The 18,906-nt window shown below is 43.6% G+C and overlaps 1 long non-coding RNA gene across 1 annotated transcript; it reads right to left on the bottom strand.

The window, feature by feature from the left end:
• Nucleotides 1-4,925: 4,925 nt before the first annotated feature.
• On the bottom strand, nucleotides 4,926-12,560 carry LOC137379212 (uncharacterized). Its single transcript, XR_010976762.1, has 3 exons — nucleotides 12,467-12,560; nucleotides 11,819-11,919; nucleotides 4,926-6,503 (listed from the first exon to the last, which is right to left on the bottom strand). It is a non-coding gene; the product is annotated as an uncharacterized lncRNA (long non-coding RNA).
• Nucleotides 12,561-18,906: the final 6,346 nt, after the last annotated feature.

Raw genomic sequence — 18,906 nt, forward strand, 5'->3', positions numbered from 1 at the left:
CCATAGAATTTAAAGACTGCTGATTACTGTTCCAGTGTTTGTGAGAAAGTACTAGAAACCATAGTACAGGGAATATCATGTTAATTTCCTGGCATAGCTATGTGCTTGTGTACAAATCTCTGGCAAAAGGAGTTAATGACTGTATAAGTAAAAGTGCTGTAAATAGGATTTTTTTTTTTACACACAATTGATAGAAATATCACCATTAATCCAGGAGCAGGAGAAAACCCACAATGTTTTGTTGCTTAATTTTTCTCTTTGCTCTGAGTGAAATTTTTTTAAAGCTGTGATTTTTTGGGGGTGGGGGGGATGGGAAAAGCCTGCTATTCCTTGATTGGGCAGATTAATATAGACTTGCATTTGTTTGGCACTTTTCATGACATTCCAAATTCATCAATGATCTTTCCTCCATCAGAAACCAGAAATGGGGATGTTCATTGCACAGTCACAACCCCTCAGATAGTGAAACAAAAACAAGAAATGCTGGAATCACTCAGCAGGTCTGGCAGCATCTGTGGAAAGAGAAGCAAAGTTAACGTTTCGGGTCAGTGACCCTTCTTCGGGGTCACTGACCCGAAACGTTAACTTTGCTTCTCTTTTTGTTTCAGATTTCCAGCATCCGCAGTATTTTGCTTTTATTCCCTCAGATAGTGAAGCAGTCTGTGCCCACATGCAGCAAGACCGAGACAACATTCAGTCTTGGGCTGATAAGTGGCAAGCAACATTTGTGCCAGGCAATGACCAGCTCGAACATTCGACAGCATTACCATCACCAAATACGTCACCATCCTAGGGGGTTATGTTTGACCAGGAACTTAACTGGATTAACCACATAAATAGTGGTTACAACAGTGGGTCAGAGATTGGGTATTCTGTGGCAAGTAACTCGCTCCTTAAAGCCTTTCTATCACCTACAAGACAATAAGCTAGGTATGTGCTGGAATTCTGGATGAGTGTCACTCCAAAAATGATCAAGAAGCTCGACACTATCTAGGAAAAAGCAACCAGCTTCATCAGCACCCCCATCCACCACCTTAAACATTCACTCCCACCACCGATGCAGTGTGTATTTTATTTTTTATTTTGGGGATACAGCACTGAAACAGGCCCTTCGGCCCACCGAGTCTGTGCTGACCATCGACCACCCATTTATATTAATCCTACACTAATTCCATATTCCTACCACATCCCCACCTGTCCCTATATTTCCCTACCACCTACCTATACTAGGGGCAATTTATAATGGCCAATCTACCTATCAACCTGCAAGTCTTTGGTATGTGGGAAGAAACCGGAGCACCCGGAGGAAACCCACGCAGACACAGGGAGAACTTGCAAACTCCACACAGGCAGTACCCAGAATTGAACCCAGGTCACTGGAGCTGTGAGGCTGCGGTGCTAACCACTGCGCCACTGTGCCGATAGTGTACTCTCTATAAGATGCACTGCAACAACTCACCAACTTCTTCCAAACCTGTGACCTCTACCATGAGAAGAACCAGGGCAGCTGATGCAGGGAACACCACTACCTACAAGCTCCCCTCCACTATTCTGACTTGCAAACATATTGTTGTTCCTTCATTGTCACTGGGTCGAAATCCTAGCACTCCCTGCCTAACAGCACTGTGGGTGTACCTATACTATACGGACTGCACCAGTACAAGTAGGTGGCTCACCACTACGTTCTCAAGGGCTATTAGAGATGGGCAATAAATGCTGGCCTTGTCAGCAACTCTCCTATCCCATGAACAAATAAAGATAATTGCACACAGCAAGGTCCCACATAATGTTGCTGTTAGTGATGTTGAGATAAATATTGCCCAGAATATTATGAATAACCTAGTTCTTCTTTGAAATAATGCCATGGGATCTTTTAATATCACTTGAAAGGGGCCTAAGTTTAACACTTCACTGAAAGAGAATTCCTTTGACAATGCAGGGACAGTCATAGATAAGGTTTTTGATATCCGGGAGTTAGATGGCAAGGCAGGAGAACTGGGTACAGAATGCCAGAAGGCAGGAGTGTAGTGGCTGCGTGAGCAGTGACCAACAGTGGAGCAGAGGGAGCAAAAGTTGAGGAGGAATCCAGTCTTAGAAGAGCATATGGTAGGTGCAGGAATGTAAGGCAGGAGAACATCACTAAGGTAGGGTGAGCCAGGCTATGGAGAGGTAACAGTCTCAGACAGCATGGAGCTACTGAGATAAAGCTGGGTGTCATCAACTAATGTGGAAGCTAATCGCATGCTTTTGGATAATGTCACCAAATGGTGATTACAGTGAAAAGTGGTGTTGCCATTGCTTCAGCCATATGAGATAGGCATCTCTCACAGGATTCAAGCTGGGTTTAACAATAGAAATCACCAAATAGGTAGCTCAGCCATCTACTACACATTACTGGTTACAAAGTAACATGGAACCATGGTTGAACTTTATCTGGGTATACTTCTAGTGGTCCTTGATTTGCCTCTCTAGCTCAGGGTTTCTGAGGCCAACTGTAGTGCCCTTATTGCCACCCTGGCTGAGATCAACTAACTCAGCACACACTGGCAATTGTTGTTAATAGGGAGTTTTGCACCAAATGTCTGACTACCACAAATCCGCTGTAAATCCGTGCACAGGAAATGCATTCCCTGTTGAAAACTCTCAAACTTTTCTTAAGAGTTCTGTAAAATTATGAAAGATAGTCGATTAGGATATTACATAATGGGAGAAAAGCACACTGAGAATGGATTTTGATTGTTGATTATAACTTCAGGAGGGAATAGTGACCACTGTCATGATTTATATAGTTCATACAGATATCTGAGTGGTTGGTAAAACTGATTCAGATATATTTTTGGATCTGGCTTGGTGCCAGCTGCAACATTAAGAGCAGAGATGTTTGGCTCCTTTATGATACTGTGCTTAGCAACAACTGACACAACATTAAAGATCCCATGCTCTCAACATTTCTTTATGGTGTCTCTTACCTAAAAAAGAAAAATAAGTAAATTCTACTGATCGGGGACTCTGCTTTTCCTTTTAAAACTTTCAACTAGAATGCACCATCAATTATTTTGGCCCTGCAATAATCAAAGGGTCATCATTCACCAGTAAGCCACTGGTGTTTTATTTTTCATCTCCTGCTCCAGTTTTCTCCCCGTCCTCTCGTGCGAAGGGGTGGTTCTACAAATGCCATCAGCTTCCCAAAATAACATCCTGTCACACTCACAAGAAGTGCAGTGATGAAAATATAGAACCAAACTGAAGAAAATAAAAAAAATTGAATTTATATTTAAAAACTTAACAGTGTGCTGAAAAATAGCTACCGAAGGTCAGCTAACTTGGCTTGTGTATTCAAACTGTCTCATTGTCTGTTAAGGAAAAAAAGATGCATTCCAGGCTAAGATGTATCGATTACACCCATCCTGAAACCACCAAGAGACATTCCTGAATTGAATGGGTTCTTCTGAAACAAAGAAGGTATGAAGTAGCCACATCCTTGTCCATTATGTAGTCACAATGGGAAGGGGGCCTTGTGTAACAGAGACAAATGTGAAATATTTTTACCTTAAAAGGTAGCTCTTTAGAGGGGGAGAGATCACAAGAACATCAGAGAAAGGCAGTCCAGCCAAAGGCTGTGAAAAGAAGTCCAGCAGAAAAAAAGGAAGGTGCCCTGCTGTGAGCTCTACACTTCAACTTGGTGCAGTGGAGAACTGAAAGTGACCACTACCCCCAATCTGAAGTCTTAACCATCAGAAAACTCCAAACACCCAGGCCTGCAACTTTAAACAAAACTGTACTCCGACAAGATTCAACAGGTTTTCTGTGAACCCCAAACACTTACCTCACTTCAAACCATTTGCCCTTTTCCTCTATATCTATCTATTCTTGTGTGTGTTAGTGTGTGCGTGAATGCGTACATGGGTGCAGCTGTGACCACTTCAGGAATGAATATTGTTCAATAAATAGTTAATTTTCTGTTTTAAATCTACAAGAAAATCTCTCACTGTGTTTATTTGGGAACCAGAATACTCAGGGGCTAACTCATCACTTAAACAAAACATGACTGCGGTCATTTGGGAGGTGAACAGTGGGAACCACCCACACCCCTTACCACATGGCCGTAACAATCCACATGAATCTCCATGTGAACCAGTTTGAATAGTGACTGTTGGCAGGGTATTCAATTATATCGGAATTGGAGCCTGAAGTATCAATGTAGCTTAATGGTAATATGCTCACCTTTAAATTGGAAGGTTGCAGGTTCAAGTCCCACTCTGTAGACTTGAGTGTACAATATGGACTGATGCTTCAGTGCAGTGCAGAAGGAGTGCTGCATTATCAGAGGTGCTATCTTTTGGATGAGTTCCCTGATGTTCAGATGGACATTGAAAATGTCATGGTCTTATTTGGAAAATGAGCAAGGATATTCTCTGTGTCCCTTCTAACATGTGTCTCTCAATGACCTCCACTAAAACAGACAAATTGGCATCTAATGGCTGCTTATGGGACCTTGTGGTGTATAAACAGGCTGCTACATTTTCTTACCTTACGGCAAGAGAGCAGAGAGAGCGAGTGACCGACAGATAAAAGTAAGTCAACTGGCTGCAGAAGGTCTGTGAAAGGGGAAACGGTATCAGAGACCAACAGATAAAAGTGAAAGAACCGGTAGCAGAGAGTCATTGAGAGGGCGATGTGTGAACTTGAGGGGAAACAGTGTGCAAAACCAACAGTTAAAACTATGAGAACCGATGGCAGAGAGTCAGTGAGAATGGAGAAAGCAAACCAGAGAGTCAGCGCAGAGCACCGAGGAAGTCGGCGAGGAGTACTGAGGACAATTAGTGTGGAACATCGAGGGAATCAGCAAGCAGCACTGAGTAAATTTTTTTTTTTCCCCAAAATATACTTTATTCATAAAAATCTGTGAAAAATACATTCCCAAACAGTTTCAAGCAGCACCAAAAAATACAAACATTGCAAGGGAGATCAGTTTCCTTCTATACAATTATGAGTTGCCTCACAACCCTTCCATTTCACACTTGTCATGCCATATATATTTTTACATTTTACAGCACACAAAATTTTCCCTGTACAGTTCGAGGGGTTTCCCATGGATCTGAGTAAATCAACGTGGAGCACAGAAAAGTAAGCGCAGAATATTGAGGGAGTCAGCGCGGTAGCACTGAAGTATTTATCATGGAGCAAAGAGGGAGGAGTTGGTTAACACAACGACCAGAGGATTCTTGGAATTAGAGTTCAGGTAAAGTGACATCAGCAGTGACAACACAGTGTGCATGGAGGAGGAGCTTTAAGTAAATCGGGTGAATAAACAGTAAATAATTAGTTTTTTAACTAAAGCAGTCAACCTTATTTTAATTCAGGATATTGTTCTGACCTCAGTAGGGACCGTTAACTGTAAAACGAGAGCTCTGAACTCCCTAGACCAATTAAAGAAATACACAAGATTTCACATTTTAAGACTTTTAATACAACTAAACTAAAAACATCAACATTAACTAAACAGTACTTAGTAGGTAGCTAAACACTAAATTACAGAGAAAAGTATTTCCCATGAATTTATTAACACAATCGAAAACCCCACACCACATTTACACGTTACAGTTTTTCATCGAGAGGGATTCCTTGCGGTTAAAAGTCTCAAACTCCTCCCAGTTGCAATAGGTGAGATCTCCCAGTGTCCTTCTCAAAACCAATATCTTCTTCATTCACTTCTCCTGAGCACATGCGATTGGTCTTCTGTTAATAAAACAATCCCTGGTGACCCCATTCTCCTCCACAAACCTCAGCCTCCGAATCAGGTTCAAGTCATAGCAGTCTTGTGCTGTCTTGGTAATATGAGAGCAGCTGTTTTTCTCTCTCTGTCTCTCTAGACTGCACAGCTTTGCTTGCTGGTTTCTCTTTCAGCCTCCAGACTGAGGAAAGCCTGTTGAATTTTTCCAGATCAAAAAGTCAATAGTAGCTATGTGGCCTTGTCCAATCTGCACCTTCTCCTTTGTTATCTCTTGCCCCACCCCCACCTCATTTGCTTATAACCTGTGACATTTTTAATATTTGTCAGTTCCGAAGAAGGGTCACTGGCCCGAAACGTTAACTCTGCTTCTCTTTCCACAGATGCTGCCAGACCTGCTGAGTGGTTCCAGCATTTCTTGTTTTTATTTTAGATTTCCAGCATCTGCAGTATTTTGCTTTTATGTCAATAGTAGTTTGTCTTTTACAATTCTCAGCCTCCATAAGTCTGACCACAGCAAAACCATCTGCACCTTCCTTTGTTTCCAGGTGTTAATAATTGCAACTTGACTTTGTATTTGAGAGTTCCTGGCTCCCTGTTTACCATCTGTGACTGTGGGAGAGCGAAATCCATTGTCCTTTAGGTGTTACAACTTTGCACCCTGCCTTCAAAAGGGTCTTTTATCTGGGGTTCCTGGTTTCCATGGTTACCAAGAACCCTGGCTTGTCTCTGGGAAGAATGGATGGGGTCTCCTCCAAATATCCATTTTACACTGCATTAAAGATCACAGTTTTTAAAACAATCATGCTATAAAGTCCAGTGTACATAACACCATCAATAAACAAGTAAATAAAAAAGGCTAACAATGGAATGGCAAGCTATACGTCAGGACGGTAACATGTGGAAATTTTTGGACAGTGAAACTATCCTGGGTTCCATCATCTGCAGGAAATATTTCTGCCTTCAGTCACTGTGGTTCAGAGTCATTGAGCTGGAGTGCGAATTAGAGACACTCCAGCACATAATGAAGGGGATGAATTCTGGATATTTTTAACCAGAACACAGCCACACCCCAGAGGAAAGCACAGGTTTAGAGAGGGGAGCGTGTGACTGTTAGGGAGCAGCCTAGCCGGGATTTAGGAGGGGTTGAGAAGGAGGTCATGTGGACACTGGTCTTGTCCTATAGGTGTGATGTATTCACAACCTTTGAGGACAAGAAGAAAGACTGCGGGAGGATAGCCGCAATACAGACCAAGGTAAACGTGCCTCAGAAGGCTGTGCAAGGTGGGGAAGAGCAGAATAGAAATGTGGTAATTAGAGGGACAGATAGCTTCCTCTGCTGTCTCTAAGTGTATGTTGCCTACCCGTTGCCAGGGTAAGGGATATCTCAAAGCAACTGGAAAGGAATTTGGAAATGAAAGGGGAAATTCCAGTTGTCATGGTTCACGTCAGAACAAACAACATGGGTATAGTAGCATAGTGGTCATGTTACTAGAGTAGTAATCCTGAGGTCTGGACAAATGATCTGGAGATACCTGTTCAATTCCCACCACAGTTGCTGAGGACTTTAGAACCAAGAACAGTACAGCACAGGAACAGGCTATTCGGCCCTCCAAGCCTGTGCCGATCTTGATGCCTGCCTAAACTAAAACCTTCTGCACTTTCGGGGTCCGTATCCCTCTATTCCCATCCTATTCATGTATTTGTCAAGATGCCTCTTAAACCTCTCTATGGTACCTGCTTCCACCACCTCCTCTGGCAACAAGGTCCAGGCACTCACCACCCTCTGTGTAAAGAACTTGCCTCGCACATCCCCTCTAAACTTTGCCCCCCTCACCTTAAACCTATGTCCCCTAGTAACTGACTCTTCCACCCTGGGAAAAAGCTTCTGACTATCCACTTGGTCCATGCCGCTTATAACTTTGTAAACCTCTATAATGTCGCCCCTCCACTTCTGTCGTTCCAGTGAAAACAATCCAAGTTTATCCAACCTCTCCTCATAGCTAATGCCCTCCAGACCAGGCAACATCTTGGTAAACCTCTTCTGTACCCTCTCAAAGCCTCCACGTCCTTCTGGTAGTGTGGCGACCAGAATTGCACACAATATTCTAAGTGTGGCCTAACTAAAGTTCTGTACAGCTGCGGCATGACTTGCCAATTTTTATACTCTAAGCCCCGACCGATGAAGGCAAGCATGCCGTATGCCTTCTTGACTACCTTATCCACCTGCGTTGCCACTTTCAGTGACCTGTAGACCTGTACGCCCAGATCTCTCTGCCTGTCAATACTCCTAAGGGTTCTGCCATTTACTGTATACTTCCCACCTGCATTAGACCTTCCAAAATGCATTACCTCACATTTGTCCGGATTAAACTCCATCTGCCATTTCTCCGCCCACGCCTCCAACCGATCTATATCCTGCTGTATCCTCTGACAATCCTCATCACTGTCCGCAACTCCACCAACCTTTGTGTCATCCGCAAACTTACTAATCAGACCAGCTACATTTTCCTCCAAATCATTTATATATACTACAAACAGCAAAGGTCCCAGCACTGATCCCTGCGGAACACCACTAGTCACATCCCTCCATTCAGAAAAGCCTTCCACTGCTACCCTCTGTCTTCTATGACCAAGCCAGTTCTGTATCCATCTTGCCAGTTCCCCTCTGATCTCGTGTGACTTCACCTTTTGTCCCAGTCTGCCATGAGGGACCTTGTCAAAAGCTTTACTGAAGTCCATATAGATAACATCCACTGCCCTTCCTTCATCAATCATCTTCGTCACTTCCTCAAAAAACTCAATCAACTTAGTGAGACACGACCTCCCCTTCACAAAACCATGCTGCCTCTTGCTAATAAGTCCATTTGTTTCCGAATGGGAGTCAATCCTGTCCCGAAGAATCCTCTCTAATAATTTCCCTACCACTGACGTAAGGCTCACCGGCCTATAATTTCCTGGATTATCCTTGCTACCCTTCTTAAACAAAAGAACAACATTGGCTATTCTCCAGTCCTCTGGGACCTCACCTGTAGCCAATGAGGATGCAAAGATTTCTGTCAAGGCCCCAGCAATTTCTTCCCTTGCCTCCCTCAGTATTCTAGGGTAGATCCCATCAGGTCCTGGGGACTTATCTACCTTAATGCTTTGCAAGACACCCAACATCACCTCCTTTTTGATAATGAGATGACTGAGACTATCTACACTCCCTTCCCTAGGCTCATCATCCACCAAGTCCTTCTCCTTGGTGAATACTGATGCAAAGTACTCATTTAGTACTTCGCCCATTTCCTCTGGCTGCACACATAGATTCCCTTCTCTGTCCTTGAGTGGGCCAACCCTTTCCCTGGTTACCCTCTTGGTCTTTATATACGTATAAAAAACCTTGGGATTTTCCTTAATCCTGTTTGCCAATGACTTCTCATAACCCCTTTTAGCCCTCCTGATTCTTTGCTTAAGTTCCTTCCTACTGTCTTTATATTCCTCAAGGGATTCGTCTGTTCCTAGCCTTCCAGCCCTTACAAATGCTTCCTTTTTCTTTTTGACGAGGCTCACAATATCCCACGTTATCCAAGGTTCCCGAATTCAATTTAAATTCAACTAATTAAGTCAAACCTGGAATAAAAAGCTAGTATTAGCAATGGTGACCATATAACAACTGGATTGTTGTATAAACACAACTGGTTCACTTTAGTGAAGAAAATAAGCCATCCTTTCCCAATCTGGTTTATATGTGACTCCAAACTCACAGCAAAGTGATTGACTATTAATTGCCATCCTAAATGGTAGCAAGCCACTCACTTGTATTCAGATAGTGACTCACCGCCACCTTCTCAAGTGCAATTAAAGATGGGCAATAAATCCTGGCCCTGCCAGCGATGCTCACATCCTGTGAAGGAATTTTTTAAAAAGGGAGGAAGAAGAAGGAGGTCCTGCTGAGCGAGTATCAGGAGTTAGGAGCTAAATTGTAAAGCAGTGCATTGAGGGTACTAGTCTCTGGATTATTGCCTGAGCCATGTGCAAATTGGCATAGAGACAGATCTGGAAAATTAACATGGGCTGGTGCGGGGAAAAGGAGTTCCTTTTCAAATTGGGACAGGAAGGTACTGTCCACCTAATTAGGTGGGCTCCACCTAATCCAGAATAGGACCGATGTCCTAGTGAAAAGATAAATAGGGAGTTGGCAAAGGATTTAAACTAGCAAGATGTGGGGGGAGGGATCTACAAGAAATGAAAGAAGTCTAAATATAAACAAAACGAGAAAGGGGAGCTTGGGACAGTGTTACTACCGAGATTGGAGAAATGCACTGTTTTTGTCAAGTTCCACTACTCCACTGGTCACAACGTATGTTTAAATGTTTTACCCAGTTACCGATATGGCCAATTACATACTTTATCTATAGTAGTTTCAGAATAAAAAAATCCACCAACCAGGTTTCATTAATAAACAACAAAATTATTGATTTATTATAAAACAAGACTTATTCAATAAAGATGCAAAGCTTATTACAGTTTGAAATATGAAAGTATAAATATATGAAAATATAAATATATAATAACCTCACACACACACACACACACACACACACACACTGGTTAAAGGAAAAAAAAGAAAATGAAAACTGGCTCTGCAAAGATCAACTTTCAAAAAATACTTCGGCCAAGTTATTGTCAATTCTTGAAGAGAAAGGATAAGGTATGGAATGTTCCAGAAGGCCTTTGGTCTGGCATCTGGGTACACTTAGATAGCTGTCACTGGGGTCTTTCTGGAGCAGTTCTGTTCAGGAGACGTCGAGGAGTGGTTTGTTTTAGCACTTCATTGTCTCTTCCAGTAAGTTTTTTGAAAAAACTCCAAGGTGTCCTTCCAGTAACGCTTAAAAAAACAAAATCCAGGCATCTCCTCAGTCTTTCAAATGAACCATTTTTTTTTACAGTCTTTTCTGCACCCTCTCTAAAGCCTGCTCCTAAAGTGCAGTTCCCAGAATTGAACACAATGCTCCAGCTGAGGGCGAACCAGTGTTTTATAAAGGTTCATCATAATTTCCTTGCTCTTGTACTCTATGGCCAGAAATGTACAGGCATTGGTTGTCCAATTAAGGCCTGCTTCTCCGAACTGCTGGCCAAATCAGAGGTGGTATATATCAATGATTTGGACAGGAGAATTGTAGTTATGAGGAAAGATTAGATAGGCTAGGGTTTTTTTCTTTGTAACAGTGGAGGCTGAGGGGAGACCTAATTGAAGTGTATAAAATTATGAGGGGTCTAGATAGAGTAGAAAGGAAGACCTTATTCTCCTTGGTTGAGGGGTCCAACCAGGGGTATAGAATTAGCTTTACAGGTGGGAGGTTTAGAGGGAATTTGTTTTCACCCATAGGGTGGTGGGGATCTGGAACTCACTGCCTAAAAGGGTGGGAGAGGCAGAAACCCTCATAATGTTTAAAAAGTACTTGGATATGCACTTGAAGTACCATAACCTACAAGGCTACAGACCAGGACCTCGAAATTGGGATTAGACTAAATGGCTACTTCTAGGCTGGCACAGATACAGTGGGTCGAATGGCCTCCTTCTGTGCTCTAAATTTCTATCATTCTATGATAAACCTTACGATGCTATGATCACTGCCCTCTAAATGCTTCCCAATTGAGGGAAATGAGTAAAAGACATAGAATAATTATTATGGGAGATTTCAAATTGGTCAGCAATTGGTAGGTAAAGTGGGTAAGGGAATGGAGTTCATACAAGAGGTACAGGACTTTCTAACCCAATTTGTAAGAAGAACAACAAGGGAGGATTCACTAAAATAAAAGCAAAATACTGCGGATGCTGGAAATCATGTTTTTTTCAGGTTTGTACTTGCAGCTGTTCAATTTTCAGTCCGTTAAAACCCTATCTGTACTAATGCTTTGTCTTTCAACACACCATTAACATATTGTTTGCCTTTGCTCCATGACCTTCTGGTCAGCTATTCTGTGACCTTGTCCTATCTACACCTTCTCCTTTGTTATCTTTTGCCCCACCCCCTGCTTTACTTGCTTAAAACCTTTCACATTTCTAATATTTGCCAGTTCTGAAGAAGGGTCACTGACCTGAGACATTAACTCTGCTTCTCTCTCCACAGATGCTGCCAGACCTGCTGAGTATTTCCAGCATTTCTTGTTTTTATTTAAGGGAGGATTCACTACTGGATCTAGCAATGTGGAATGAACCAGAGCAGACAAGAGAAGTAAAAGTTGGGAAACATCATGGCAATAGTGACTATAAAATAATATGGTTTAAGATAATAATTGAGAAGGACATAAGCATAATATATTGGAGAACAGCTGATTTTGAGTAAAGATAGAGTCATTTATGGGGCTGAGGACTAAACCTTGTAAAATAAAATGTACAACAATATTTGCAAATATTTTCAAGGGAAGTAAGGGTGATGTAGAACAGCAATGGGAAACATTTAAAATGTTTTTCAACAGAATCTGGGAAAAATATATTCCACTAAAAAACAAAAACAAACAAACTAAACACTACTGAGACACAATGGGCTGAATTTTATAAACCTCCCGACATTGGGGGTTGTGGCAGGGGGGCCCGGAAAATACTTCCGGGAGAGGCCCGCCACAGGCCTTCACGTTGGGAAGGCTCTGCCACATTTTACCAGTGGAGGCGAGGCTTCAATGTGACCCCCACCCCCCCCCCCTGCCGTTCATCGGTGGAGCCTTCATTTAAATAAATTTAAATACATGCAAAAGCAGTTAGCTTGTCCGGAGGGCTGTCCCACGCCAATATTCCGGCTGGTGGCTGGAACACCCACACCTTCGGATCTCCATTCGGAGATCTGAGGCGTAACACTGGTGGGGAGGGGGCAGGAGTGAAGTTTTTAGGGTGGAGGGGATGTGGGGAAAACTTCTTATTGGTTGTGGGATGGTGGGAAGAGGTTGAGGTCAAAGGCAATTAAGTTCGGGGAGGAAAGTTCACAACTTGAAAAAACATATTTTTTCGGGGGAGAAGGCCATTTAGATATTTATTACTCATTGGGGGTGTGGGACAGGAAATTGAAAATGTGAATAAGGGTATATCTTCATTTTTAAGCATTCTGTCACTTTAAAACTATTAATGAGACTGAAGGGCTTGAGGCCCTTTAAAAATGGTGCCTGCGCAGTGGCACCGGACACTGTTGCTGGGGACGGAGCGGCCGCCCCCTCTATGTCATCGGGGGCAGTCGTTTCGCCTCCTCCATGTAAATGAGTCGCCACGCAAAATATCGCGGTGGCTCAGCGACGCACAAGTCGTGCGTGCGCTGCGCCTTTTTTGATGCTCATCGCTGAGATCGTTGGCGAGCTTTCCAAATTCATCCCAATGAATGAATAGAGACATAAGGGAACGAATGAGGTGTACATGGACAGCATGTGAAAGTAAGACAAGGGAGAATATGAAGAATTTAGGAGAGAAGCCAAAAAATCAATTAGGAAGGCAAAGATGGACTATGAAATTAAATTATCAAGGAACATAAAATCAAATTTTTAAATGTTCTCCAGGCACATGAATAAAAAAAGAACAGTCAGTATGGGATGGACAGGACAAAATCACAGGCAGCAATAGCAAAATGGCAGAAAGATTAAATAATTATTTTGCTTCAGTATTTACCAGGGAGATGGACTAGGTGGACATAACAGCAGAAGATGAAAATAGAAATGATATAACTACATTTAAAATAAAAGGAGGAGAAATATTAAATAATCTAATCAAACTCAAAGAGGGTAAAACCCCTGGTCTAGACGGATTGCATCGATACATTTTATAAGAATCTTGGCAAGGGATAGCAGTGGCACTATTACACATATTCAATAATTCGTTGGAAAAACCTGTCATACAAGGGGACTGGCGGATAGCTAACATTATACCTATATTTAGGAAGGGAGATAGAGCATGGTTTATAGTTCCCTGAACAGTCAGCTTAACATTGGTGGTAGGAAAGATAATGGAATCCCAACTAAATAAGAAAATAGAAAAACCAACTAGAAACCAAAAATATACTCATGAATCATCAGCATGGATTTCAAAAAGAAGAGTCTTATTTGACCAACCTCACTGAATTCTTTGAAGATGTAACAGAGAGAGTATACAAGGGTAATGTAGCAGATTTCGAAAAGGCCTTTTATATGGCATCGTATAATAGACTGATGAATGAGGTCTGAGTCAGGGATGAGTAGCAGAATGGAATCCTAACTGGCTGAAAGATAGAAAGCAGAGAGTAGGGTTAAAGAGTAGCTATTCAGAGTGGCAGAAAATGGGACATGGGGTCCCACAAAATTAGTATGGAGACCGCACTTTAATTCATAATTTGTATTAATAATTTGGACTTTGGAATGCAATACACAATTTCTAAATTTGCGGAAGACACCAAATTAAGGGGTTAGTCAATATTGAGAAGGACTGCGACAAATTACAAGAAGACATTAATAAACTTGGAGAATGGGTATATAGTTGGCAAATGAATGTCAACATAGATAAATGTGAGGTGTTACATTTCGGGGAGAAAAATAAAGAGGTCACATGTTACTTGAAAAATTTGTATCTATTTGGAGTAAAGGAGCAAAGGGAACTGGGAGTACCAATACACAAATCACTAAAAGTAGTGATGCAGGTTAATAAGACCGTAAAAAAAAAGCAAACCAAGCTCTAGGGTTTATTTCTGGAGGGATGGAATTGATAAGTAGAGGAGTTATGCTAAACCTGTATTGAATCTTGGTTCAACCACACTTGGAATATTGTGTAAAGTTATGGTTGCCATATTATAAAAAGGACATGGAGGCACTGAACAGGGTTCAAACAAGGTTTACAAGGATGAAACCAGAACTGTGAGATTATACCTATCAGGAGAGGATGAACAGACTGGGTCGTTATTCACTTGAAAAGAGAAGACTGAGGGGTGATCTAATAGAGGCCTTTAAAATTATGAAAGGTTTTGATAGAGTAGACAGAGAGAGAGAGAGAGTGGGCTGCATTTTACCAGCCCTTTGGGAACAAGGTGGGAGGCAGGAAGGCTGGCAAAATGGCCTGGGAAGGTTTCGGGTGGTGTGCCTGCCATCTTCCTTCCACCATGCCATTTTACCAGTGTTGGGAAAGCTGACAGATGGCCCACCTACCCGAAGCCCAATTGAGCCACTTAAGTGGCTAATTAAGGGCCACTTCCTGCCTCTGCTAGCATTTTATCAGTGGTTGGTGGTTCGCAAGCACATGGGGAGACCACCAGGTTAAACCTGGCATCCTCCAGTGAACTCTTGGGGGGGGGGGGGGGGGGATGGGGGAGGGTTTGCTGAGGGCAGGTGGTGTCTTTGCAACAGGGACAGCCACTGCCATCAGGGGGCCCTTCCATGTGTCAGAGTTCCCAAAAAGGAGGGCACCTTTTTGGGCACTCTTTGGCCCATGGAGGGGTCCCCTGGTGTCAATGACTGCCCTCAGCGAGCCCCTCCCCACTTTGCCAGGGCCTGCCTGACTGGCCCTGGCGCCCCCAGACCCCACTTACCTGCATTTGAGGATAACAGCCATCGATGTGTCCTCATTCTCCAGGTGCAGCCCAGCATTGGCCACTGATAGCGGTGGTGCTGTTGAGACTTCTGAACTGCCAGCTCTCTGATTGGGCTGGCCGCAATTGGGGGTGGGCCGCCATCCTTAATAGGGATGGCAGCTCTGGTGGCAGCCTTTAATTGGCGGTCCCCAGCAAAATGCGGCCCCGGGTCCTGCTGCCTACCAGAGCGGGGTCACCCCTCACTTTTGGTCCTGGCAGAGGGACTCCTGCCGCCTTTGCTAAATTCAGCCCAATGTTTCCTCTTCTGGGGATGAGCAAAACTAAAGGACCTCAATATAAGATAGTCACCAAGAAATTAAATAGGGAATTCAGAAGAAACTTCTTTACCCAGACAGTGGTGATAATGTGGAACTCATGACTACAGGGCAAAGCTCAGTCAAATGGTATACTGCATTTAAAGGGAAGCCAGGTAAGCATTTGAGGAAGAATGGAATCAAGGGTAACTCTGCAAGTGTCCATGAGGAAGAATGGGAGGAGGATCGAGTGGAGTATAAATCCCAGCATGGACTGGTTCAGCCGAAAATTCTATTCTGTGCTCTTCCTTTCCTTTTTGGCCTCCTTGTCTCGAAAGACAATGGGTAAGCACCTAGATGTGGTCAGTGATTTGTGAAGCAGCACCTGGAGTGGCTATAAAGGCCAATTCTAGAGTGACAGACTCTTCCACAGGTGGTGCAGGTGAAGTTGGTTGTCGGGGCTGTTACACTGTTGGCTCTTCCCTTACACTTCTGTCTCTTTTCCTGCCAACTGCTGAGTCTCTTCGACTCGCCTCTCTTCAGCCCCGCCTTTATAGCTGTCCGCCAGCTCCAGCGAACGCTGGCAACTGACTCCCACGTCAGCAGATGTGGGTTCTTCAGACTACCAGCAATGATCGGATGTCGTTTGTGCTCTATGTTCTATGTAATTCTGTGTAGTCAATGACTGCACTTCAAAAGTATTTCATTGGCTGTGAAACACATTATCTTGAGGACAATAAAAGACGCTACATAAATGCAATTCTGTTCTGGCCTTCATCTGACATGACAAGAGTGAGCTTTGGCTGATTTGTCTCCTTCTTATTTCAGGAGTGGAGAGGTTAATTTTTGTATCTGATCATTGTATGAAATTAATTCAGCTTAACTCAATGCACAATCTTGGATCTTGCTGGGTCTACATGGTTTTTTTGAGTCTATTGTGTTTGTTACGCTGCTATACACGGTCAGACAAATGGTTGAGGCTGGGTGAAGGGCAAGCATGCTGCTCAAACATTAAGATGAGAGGCACATATTCCATCATTTTGAAATGTACTCTTATCCTGACTTTCAAACCAAAGTAAATATTGATTTTTGAATCACTGGAGGTTCTGCAGTGAATGGAAAACTTAGAGGCTGACCTGGGAGCAGTACTATATGTGAGGAGAGATGAGGAATAAACTCAGCAAGGCAAATAAGCCTGTCTGAATGTGGCGAATTTGAAATAAATACATTTACCTGAATTCTTTAACGATTGACCAAAAGAGCACTCAAACAAAAGTTCACACAATTATATCACTATGCTGTTGTAGTCTTGACAAAATGTTTCCATTTTGTAAAACAAAGGATTTTCATAGATCCTTGACATGTTCATGTAAGGTGATTGACACCTAAAAGATGAATCCTTGCAATAAAATGAAACAGCTTGAGCGGTCAGACATGAAAATAGGTGAGAAAGGTAGTCTTGCTTTGTGAGGTTCATTATAAGAAAGATTGAAGGGTGAGTTTTCCTCTGCGATCCCTCCTGGGTATCTGACAGAGACAGCATACTAGAAGTGTGCTGGAATTGTCAGAAGGTAACTGCACACAAGCTTTCTGCCCATGGTCATTTCCCTGGCCTGGGTGCAATCCCAGCACAGTGCCGGCTCCTGCCTGAGCTTCATGCTGGAAGGCAGGGCAGGAAAGAGGAACACATGCCAAGGACCTATGATGATGATGTTGGCTAGTTCTTTGCAGACGAAGATCAGGAGGATTCGGCTTTATGGATGCTGGCACGCTTGCTGGTGGCTCAACAGTCCAATTCTAGATCTGCAGGCTCTTGGGCAATTAGGAATTCTTGACCTGGGGGAGCCCAAGCAGAAGCAACTTCCTTCTGTTTTTGAAGTTTCTCTCCTACAGCTGTACGCCTTAAAGTTTCAAACCTATGTGTTGCATTCCTGACTTTTGAGCACCAGTTGTTCTTGTCAGCAGCTTCCTGCTCCCACGTCCGTTGTTCGATGTCAGCCAAGGAGAGCTGTTTCTTCAGCTAGTCCTTGAAACGTTTTCACGGAGCACCTTGATTCCGCTTCCCGAGGCACAGTTTTCCATACAATCCTGCTTTTGGCAGTCTGGTGTCCTCCATGTGTGACACATGCCCTGCCTAGCACAGCTGTTGTTGTAGGACAGGGTTGTCCAATCTTGTTGCGTGGGAGGCCACATTACAATTTTTGTCTTACATGGGGGGCCGGTGAGACAGTTTTGGAAAGATAAAGGCATTAAAATGTTATCTTACTATTAATAAAAATAATAGCAAAAGTGCATTTTTGTGAAGAAGCTTTAAATGAGATTAATTTAAGGACTGACTTTCTGATCACTATGTTGGACACTGCTTTAGTGAGATACCTGGCATTTTTTTTCTTGTAGTCAATGTTTGCCCGCACACTTCTTGTAGGAATATGGAGTATTCAGATAGATGTCCATCTGTCAGGAGGGATCTTGATCGCTCTCTTTCCCTCCTCTCTCTCTCTGGCTTTCTCTCTCTCTGTGTTCCCCCCTTCTCTCTGTTGTTCCCCCTCCCACCCCGTGTTGTCCTCACTCTGTGTCTCCCCCCCCATCTCTCTCTCTCCCGGTTCTCCCCCCCCCCCCCCCCCCAATCTGTCTGCCCCTCTCCCTCTCTCTCTGTTCCTTCTCTCTCTCTGTTCCCCCTTCTCTCTCTCTTTCTTTCTCTGTTCACCCCCTCTGTTCCTCCCCTCTCTCTGTTTCTCCCCTCTTTCTCTGTTCCCCTTCCTCTCTCTGTTCCCCTTCCTCTCTCTGTCTCTCTCTCTCTCTCTTCCCCATCTCTCACTCTCTCTCTGTTCCCCACCTCTCACTCTCTCTCTGTTCCCCACCTCTCTCGCTGTTCCCTCCCCTCCCTCGCTGTTCCCTCCCCTCTCTCTCTGCTCCCCCTTTCTTTCTCCATTCCCTCCCCTCTTTCTTTCTCTGTTCCTCCTCTCTCTCTGTTCCCCCCTTCTCTATCTCTCTGTCCCCCCCGCCCCCTCACTTTCTTTCCCCCTTGCTCTCTGTCTCTGTTCCCCTCTCCCTCTCGTCCCTCTCTCTCAGTTCACACTCTGTCTTGTCCCCTTCTCTTTTTCTCTGTCCCCCCTCGCTCGCTCTTTCAGTCCCTCCCACACTCTCTCTGTCCTCACCTTCTCTTTACCTGTCCCCCCCCTTTCTCTCCCTCTGTCTCCCCCCTCTCTCTCTGACAGTCGCAGGGAGAATGAGCGCTCAGCACAGCAGCTTTGTGGTTGGTCAATTTTTAACAAAATTGCACTGTCAGTTTCACAGCTGACAGGTCGGTTTCCCAACATTGAATAGATTTGGAGTTTACCAGCGGACTTAAAATAAA

The sequence above is a fragment of the Heterodontus francisci genome, chromosome 17 (genome assembly GCF_036365525.1).
Source record: "Heterodontus francisci isolate sHetFra1 chromosome 17, sHetFra1.hap1, whole genome shotgun sequence".
Classification (NCBI taxonomy): domain Eukaryota; kingdom Metazoa; phylum Chordata; class Chondrichthyes; order Heterodontiformes; family Heterodontidae; genus Heterodontus; species Heterodontus francisci.